The sequence below is a fragment of the Calonectris borealis genome, chromosome W, assembly GCF_964195595.1.
Source record: "Calonectris borealis chromosome W, bCalBor7.hap1.2, whole genome shotgun sequence".
NCBI lineage: Eukaryota > Metazoa > Chordata > Aves > Procellariiformes > Procellariidae > Calonectris > Calonectris borealis.
In genome coordinates, this window is record NC_134351.1 from 62,483 (window position 1) to 70,677 (window position 8,195).

Below are 8,195 nucleotides of genomic sequence, written 5' to 3' on the forward strand. Positions count from 1 at the left end.
GGGAATATCAAATCCCCGGTGCTGCAATACATCAGGCTACCAAAAAGGACCGGCAAGTTTGCTAACGCTGTCGGCCGTACCCGAGCGTGCGGAGGAACGCGTCTTTACGATCTCTCGACCGTTACACCCGAGAACCAAAGATCAGCCGTACGTCGACTATCGGAAGACGTGCTGCGCTTGGGTCTGTGCAAGGAAATCGACCTACCCCTTTTTTTTTTTTTCCCAGAGAGAGCGCGAAAAGTCTCCTTGCGGATGACTTCTACTGCCGAGCACGTCATCTCTGAAGATCCATTCTGATGGGAAGTTCGTAAAAGGCGACTCCTTTGAACGAGAAAGATTTCCATTCTGGAAAATCTCTTTCCAACCAAAGTCAAAATTACGCGCTGCAGGTTAGGAAAAAGGACGCGATAGAAGCAGTAACTCACCAAAACCACATCAGGACTCTCTGTCGCTAGTTACGAGGCTGCTACCGCTTCTCGGGAAAGCCTGGAAAGCGCACCGAAGCGACGCCGATTTGTCCCGTGTTGTCCACGCCGCTTCTTTGACCTTGATTGCTTTTAGCACAGATGCTAGCATCTCAGTAAGGTGTTCGAGTGCTCCTGTAAGGCATTTTAAACACCGACTGACTGAAAAAGCATACAGCTTTTATCGTGAAAACAAAGCCTGTTTCTCCCGAACATCCCAGCTCTTACAAACGGTTCCTTTCCTCTTCTAGTCCAACGTTATTTTCACAGCACCCTTTCCTAGCAAGCGCACAGAAACAGAAGAGCGTGCTTGCAGGAAGAGAAAACAGACGGAGGGAAGCAAGCTTTGCAGAGGCGTACCACGCTCCAGAACAGACCTCCTTTATTTTTAGTATTTGCGTTAAAATATTTCACGTTAAAAAATCATATAGAAGGAGAGCTGCCACGTTCCTCGTGTTAACTGTAAAGTCCGTGCTACGAGCACCTTAGGAAAAACGCAGACACATGTCACAGGCCTACCTCGTACTTGCAGACCACTAGGGATCCTTTCCACCTGTCTCGTACTTTCACGGCAGTTGACGTTCTGCTGAGAGGAAAGGGAAAAAAAAAACAAACAACGTTTAGCACAAAGCTTCCTCTTCTGTGAAGGCTACAGCTGAGTGGAGGAGAAAGTATTTGGCATCGTCTTTGGTGCGGTTGTTGAGACAGGCCACTAGAGCTTCTGCACGTTTCAGACAACCGTGCCTTTTTTTTGGCTCATTGGCAGCTTTAGTTTCGCGAGAACTCACTTGCCTAGAAAGAGGAGTGACAGAGAAGGAAAAGAGAGGTCAGGCAGCAAGAGAGCTCTGCAGGCTGCCACCAGTCAACGTCGCACTCTTAAGGAAAAACAAACAAACAAACAACCAACCAACCAACCAAAAAAAAAAACAAACAAAAAAAACCCCAAAACACACAAACACAAAAAAAACCCGCAAAACCCAACAACAAAACAAAACTTTGACGTTGTACCTTTCTTTTCTTTTGGAGCTCGTCCCTGTCTCAGCTGATCGTCTCGTCAGAGCACGAAGTGCAGATGATCCGTATCCCGATGACATCTGCACGCGATGAACACGTGTTCAGAAATAGTCCAGATCTGTAAGACTGGTGTCATTTGTGTGGTTCCAAGCATCCTAACTCCATTTTACTGACCAATGCATTTGTGAGGAAACTAAGTAGCTTTTAAACGTAGCCTCTCCTTGGGGAGAAAAATGCGTTAGGGAGTGAAAAAAAGGATGATTCAGAGCTCCCAACCATGACGGAGCAGCGGGAAAACTAATGAAAGCGAAGACCAACAGCAGCAACGCGAAGCGGCATTTGGCTTTAATTCTGATCACGTACTTAAGCGGCTCGCCAAGTCTATGCCTCGATCCCATGAATGACTAGCCCCCCCCAAAAGGGGGGGCTTTTTTCCTTCAAAGTCCTAGATTGAAGACTCCACTGAACAGAATGGGGATGGAGCCACAGGACAACATGCCATCAACACTCTAATGAAAAAAAAGTCAAGTAAAAATCAAGTTGAAGTATCAGTTTCCATCGTGTCTCGTTCATTACGTTTCTAGTAGTACCTGGGTGCTCCAAAATTCACTCTCCTGACACCACGTAGTACTACAAATTACGATTACGCGTGTAAAAATAAAAGGCTATTTCCAACCTGCCCGTAAAATCAGTACGAACAAACAGAAGAGAAACACTTGACCCTAAAGAAGGTCACAGGCAGCTCTTAATTTATCGTAGGCGAAAGCTCATTCTTTTCCCTGAAAGGAAAACGCTCGTAACTACCCAGGGACCGATTCGGGAACGAGGCACGCGCGCTCTGTTAACGGCAACCGTTCATCAGCTTTTCTGCACCGGCACAAATTTGCCTTTTCCCTGGGTTTGACGCGGAGCACCTGCAGCGTCCTTGAACGCGCCAATGTTTCTCCCCGCTCCCCCGGCCCCACACGTGCCGTTACCTGAGCAGCAAGCGGCGTCAACCGCGCAGGATTTTCTTCACGTGACGCAGAAGGTGACGCTGGGAAAAGAGGAGGCACAAAATGAACCTGTTTGTCACACCCAGCCAACGGTGAAAACCCAGGGAAGGATTCTGCCGTGCGGGGCCGGGCTGTGCACCCCCGGAGCTCCAGCCGGCCGGTTTCGCTCCCCTTTGCCGGGTACCGGGGAGACACCGCCGCCTCGTGCTGCCGCCTGCCCCCCGGGGAGAGCCGGGGGACCCCCACCTCACTTCAGCCCTCGGGAACGGGGCTGAAAGGTCCGATCCCGGTGCCGGGGGAGCAGAGGCGAGCTGGCTGGGACCAGCTTTTGCTCCTGGAACAGCCCTGGGGTGGACCTGTCCCTCCCTTTCAAACGCTCCAGCAGTTTCGGGGGCAGAAGGCCGTTTCTAAGCCCTCTCTCCAGCAGCTCCTCCCTCGACTCGGCCCGCGAAGCCCCCAGTCTGCCTGCAGGGAGGGCTGGGGGGTCCCCGGCCCCACGGGGCGACAGTGGGGACTCGCAGGGAGGATCTGTTTGCACAAAGCGCCCCGCCCCTCCCGCCCCGGCCCGGCCCACTGCGCGGCCCCCCTAGGGCACGCAGCCCCCCCCCCAACTCCCCACTCCCCAGATGCTCACAGGCCCTCCCCCGCCTGGAGCCCCCCCCAGCCCCTGTCCCCGGAGCCTGCAGAACCGCCCCCCCCCCCGCCGCCGCCGCCGCCGCCGCCGCCGCCGCCGCCGCCACAGCCCGGCTCCCCGGGCCCGCGGCTCCTCACACTCACGCTGCGCCGCCGCCTCGGTGCAACGCCCGCCGCGCGCCCCGTTGAAATACCGTCCGCAACCAATCAGCGCGCGGCTCCACCGGACCGCCCGCGCGAGGCACGCCGGGAGTTGTAGTCGGCGCCCCGGGACCGCGCATGCGCACGGCGCCCCGTGGAAATACCGTCCGCAACCAATCAGCGCGCGGCTCCACCGGACCGCCCGCGCGAGGCACGCCGGGAGTTGTAGTCGGCGCCAAGGCACCGCGCATGCGCACAGCGCCCCGGGACCGCGCATGCGCACAGCGCCCCGGGACCGCGCATGCGCACGGCTCGCAGCCCCTCCCCAGCGTTTGCAAGCACTTCCCAGCCCCAGGACCCCCGGAGCTCACAGCACCCGACCACACCATTTTCCAGCCCCCTGGGAGCCCCACTCTCAAGTCCCGCCAGGACCCACAGCCCCACTCCCCAGCTCTTGGGGGACCTTGATCTCGATGGTCCGGGAGTCCTCCAGGTGTACTCTCTGGTCTGGACGTCCGTCTCTATGGTCCGGGAGTCCTCCAGGTGTACTCTCTAGGCCGAACTTTGCTCTCTATGGTCCGGCAGTCCTCCAGGGGTACTCTCTAGGCCAGACTTCGCTCTCTATGGTCCGGCAGTCCTCCAGGGGTACTCTCTGGTCCAGACTTCGCTCTCTATGGTCCGGCAGTCCTCCAGGGGTACTCTCTGGTCCAGACTTCGCTCTCTATGGTCCGGCAGTCCTCCAGGGGTACTCTCTGGTCCAGACTTCGCTCTCTATGGTCCGGCAGTCCTCCAGGGGTACTCTCTAGGCCGGACTTTGCTCTCTATGGTCCGGCAGTCCTCCAGGGGTACTCTCTAGGCCGGACTTTGCTCTCTATGGTCCGGCAGTCCTCCAGGGGTACTCTCTAGGCCGGACTTTGCTCTCTATGGTCCGGCAGTCCTCCAGGGTGTACTCTCTAGGCCGGACTTTGCTCTCTATGGTCCGGCAGTCCTCCAGGGTGTACTCTCTAGGCCGGACTTTGCTCTCTATGGTCCGGCAGTCCTCCAGGGTGTACTCTCTAGGCCGGACTTTGCTCTCTATGGTCCGGCAGTCCTCCAGGGGGTACTCTCTAGGCCGGACTTTGCTCTCTATGGTCCGGCAGTCCTCCAGCTGTACTCTCTAGGCCGGACTTTGCTCTCTATGGTCCGCAAGTTCCCCACGTGCACTCTCCGCTCCGGACGACCGCCTCGATGGTCCAGAAGTCCTCCAGCTGTACTCTCTAGGCCGGACATTTTCCTCTATGGTGCGGAAGTCCCCCGGGTACATTCTATGCGTCTGGACCTCCGTCTCTATGGTCCGGAAGTCCTCCAGGTGTACTCTCTGGTCCGGGAGTCCGCCATCTCTATGGTCCGGGAGTCCTCCAGCTATACTCTCTGGTCTGGTCTCTATGGTCCGGAAGTCCTCCAGCCCCTCTCCCCGACCCCCTAGGGCTCGCAGCCCCCCCCCAGCCCCACTCCCCGGCCCCCCCGGGATGCACAGCCCCACTCCTCGGCCCCCTCGGGGGTCCGCAGCCCCCCCACTCCCCCTCCCCAGATGCTCAGAGGGGGAAAGGAACGGCTCAGCCTCAAGCTCTGCGGGCTGCCTGTGGCCCCTGCAGAGCCCACGATCCTCGGCAGCCCACACGCGGGGCGAAGCTCGCAGCCCGAGGAGGAGTCACAGGGAGCCGCCGCTCCTGCCACAACCCTCCTTCCCAGCCTGCTGCTGGAGCACAAGGCACTTGAAAGCAGCAGGAAAGAACAAGGAGGGCCTCGCAAGATGGCAGGAATAACGCGGGGAGCCTAAAGCGTTTAGCCAGGCAGGGCTTGCCACTCACCTTGTGCCGGGGTTGAATCCCAGCCGGCAACTCAGCACCACACAACCGCTCCCTCGCTGCCCCCTCAGCGGGAGGGGGGAGAGAATTGGAAGGGCAAAAGTGAAAACACCCCACTCGTAAGGAAAAGGGGGGAAAAAAAAAAACCCCAAACAACAGAGAGAAAAACCCCAGACAGACAAGCGGTACAAATGAAAACAACGGCTCGCCGCCAACCGCCCGATGCCCAGCCAGCCGCAGCCCAGCAGCGGCCCCCCCCGCCGACCTCCCCCCCGAGTTTTATTTCCTGACGTCATAGGGTCTGGAACACCCCCTGGGTCCGCCGGGGTCAGCTCTCCCAGCGGTGCCCCCTCCCAGGCCCTCGCGCACCCCCAGCCCGCTCGCCGGCAGGGCGGGGCGAGGAGCAGCACAGCCCCCGGCGCCGTGCAAGCGCTGCGCAGCGGGAACTCACGCAGCCCCGCGTCACCGACGCCGTTCTCAGCACAAACCCAAAACGCAGGAGGAGGGAGAGCGGGGTGGGAGTGGGGGGCGGGGGAGCGGGAGGGGGGTGCCAGAGTTTGGGCGGGGGGCAACGGGCAGGTTGGCGGGGCAGGCAGCACCCCAGGGGTCCGGGCCCCTCAAATGGCTGGTGTTTCACCCCAAAGCTTCCCCAAATCGGGGGTTTTTTTGCTTTTGTATAATATCAAAGCTGGGGTTTTTTCCTTTTCCAAAATATTCCACTGGGAGGTTTTTCAACGCTTTTTCACAACAAAACTTGGTGATTTTTGCTTTTTCGTTTTGTGCATGAAAATGGGGGTTTTTTTGCTTTCCGGCTGCCCAAATCCTGGTGGATTTGGCTTTCCCGGGAGCTCCAAGTTGGGTATTTTTCCCCAAAAAATGCGGGTTTTCTTTTTCCCAACCCCTTGCAGGCCCCGAATTAGGGGTTTTGTGGTGTTTTTAGGCCACGGCGGCAGGTCCCGCTCTGTGTGCACGGCCCTGCAGGGGAAAGTCCCTGTTGGGGGGACCGGCCCCCAATCAGGATGGGAAAAGACGGAAAAAGAGAACAGGGAAGAGGCAGCTTTTGAAAGCGCTTTTGGATCTTCAACAGAGAGGTGGTTCGGGGGGGTGGGGGGGGTGAAGAGTTTTTAAATCCTTTCTATAAACAGGGTTTCTTTGCATTTTAAAAACCTTATCTATCATAGACGTTTACGCTTAACGTATTTACACATACCTCTCTCTCTATATATTTAGTGAATATATTTATGTTTCACTTATACCCCCCGATTTCCCACTCATTATATATAATACCTGCTCAGACTAGATATCTGTCGACTTACATATTTTGACACTTCAATGTCTTTATAGACTTCTCTATTTACACTTACGTATATTTACACTTATCTCTTTATAGACTTAGATTTTAGACTTAGATATCTATTTGCACTTATAGATCATCTCTTAGATTACATATAATGCCTATTTAGGCTCTCTATGTAACACGTAGTAAGTGTAGACAGCGGTATCTATTCAGACTTTTTTCTATTTTCAATTCCTTCATACATAAAATATATCATCCCTTTTGCGTTTGGAAGTGCTTTCTTTTTTAATTTATATAGACGGGAGTTCTTTTTGTATTTTAAAACCCTATATACGTCTTCCGGATTTTTTTATGCTCTAAAATCCTTTAGATAATAGGGCAGATATAGGTTCCTATTTTGAAATCCTTGTATACATATAAAGGAATATTATTTTTCAATATATAGAACAAGGAGAGATTTTTCTCTATTTCGAGGCCTCACAGACAGATTTAGAGTTTTTAAAAATTTTTGAACCCCCCCAGGAATTATCAGGCACTTTTGGGCTGTGACCCCCTTTGTGGGGGGGGGGGACCCCCCATGGCCCCCCATTCCCCACTCACCTGCTCCTCCACGGCATCATCAGCCCGCCAGTGATGTTGGGGTGCCCCAAATGACATCATCACCCCTCCAGGCCCCCAACCCCCCCTTTTTATTCAGCCCCCAAAAAGGCACAACATGAGGGAAACGGCCCCAACCGGCAGCTCGTTACTTTAATAATGCCGTTGGCGTATGTACGCACGCACCCCCGCCAAAAAGGGGTGCTCTGCTAGAAAGATAAAGGAGGGGCGGCCCCCCCAAACGCTTGCAGCCCCCCCTCAGCCCCCGTCCCGCAGGCTGGCAGCCGGCCCCTTACCCTCAGCACGCCCAACGACCGGCAGGCAAACCCGGGCCGGGGGTCTCTCCTGAGCACCACGGGACGCTTACAGCACGGCATCTGAAAAACAAAAATCCCAACGGATCTATTTCAGCACGTTAAAAAAAACAGCACCGAAGGCAGCAGAGGAATTCGGTCAGGACAAGGGAGAGGGTAGCAGTCGAGCTAAAGGAGGGTGCCAGGCAAACGGGTCAGCTCGAAATACAACGCGGCCTTTAAAAGCTCGAGCGATTCGAACGCTTAAAATCCGCGTGAGGACTAATTGACGCGATTCTGAACGCGTCCTTCGCAGAGAAGTAAACGCTCTCGCTGGTGTCGGAAAACGCCTCGTCCCTTCCTTACAGCACCGCTGCCGGGAGATAACCCCGTGAGGCTGCAGGACGAGGGCGCGCCGTAATCGGCATCTACGCTCACGGATCCGCCGCCACAGCTCCAGCCCTGGCGCTGCTGCTGCTGCTGCTGCTGCTGCTGCTGCGCATCTCGCTCGCTTGGCCGATAAAGCTGAAAGCGAAGCGTAAAACTTTGAAGAGTAAAATGAAAAAGAAAGAACAAATCTCAGCAATTCATTTTATGCTAAAAAGGCGTGCGTACGCTTACAGACGTACGACGAGAAGGCTTATACTATAAAAATATTTGATTTTCCTTTTGCGTTAATTGAAATTGCGTAGCTGTGAATTCATACCGTTAAATTATCTACCTCCAAACTACACAGCTATCGTTTGACCAGGGGTTTTGCGTGCGTCACATGACTAGGAGGGACGCCTGGCCAGCTGCGCCGAGACCGATGCTACCCAACTGCCGGGGAAACGCGCCACTGAAAGCGAGGCAGAAATAAAGGACTTCAGAGCGCTCTGCCAAAAGATCGGGAAAAAAACCCCATCAGTTGCCTC

The 8,195-nt window shown here is 55.2% G+C and overlaps 1 long non-coding RNA gene across 1 annotated transcript; it reads right to left on the reverse strand.

Moving 5' to 3' along the window:
- Nucleotides 1-205: 205 nt before the first annotated feature.
- Nucleotides 206-2,575, reverse strand: LOC142075079 (uncharacterized). The gene is made up of 4 exons (XR_012670766.1): nt 1,473-2,575; nt 984-1,047; nt 426-599; nt 206-321 (listed from the first exon to the last, which is right to left on the reverse strand). It is a non-coding gene; the product is annotated as an uncharacterized LOC142075079 (long non-coding RNA).
- Between the last annotated feature and the right edge of the window lie 5,620 nt (nt 2,576-8,195).